Raw genomic sequence first — 331 nt, 5'->3', positions numbered from 1 at the left:
TTCCGCATTTCGGCAAAACAGAGACCGGCAGGAACAAGAAACACTTCTGGTCTAAATGTTTTTAAACAGTGCTCAAAGTTTAACTAGAAACGGAAATTCATTTACAGCAATTTCCAAACTTTCACATTGGTTTCAAGTCTCTGGAAAAGATAAATAAAGCAACAGAAAGTTAACTGTTCTGTCTATTTTTAGCATTGTTATTAGCAATAGTATGACTACAATCATATATAATGTCACCACTAGATTCATTGCGTCTTTATTGTTACTGATATTTTCATTACTTTCTGAAAGATTTCGAAACTGTTAACATATCTTACAATACACACACACA

The sequence above is a fragment of the Penaeus monodon genome, chromosome 32 (genome assembly GCF_015228065.2).
Source record: "Penaeus monodon isolate SGIC_2016 chromosome 32, NSTDA_Pmon_1, whole genome shotgun sequence".
Taxonomy (NCBI): Eukaryota; Metazoa; Arthropoda; class Malacostraca; order Decapoda; family Penaeidae; genus Penaeus; species Penaeus monodon.
Note: the sequence above shows the minus strand (reverse complement) of the source record.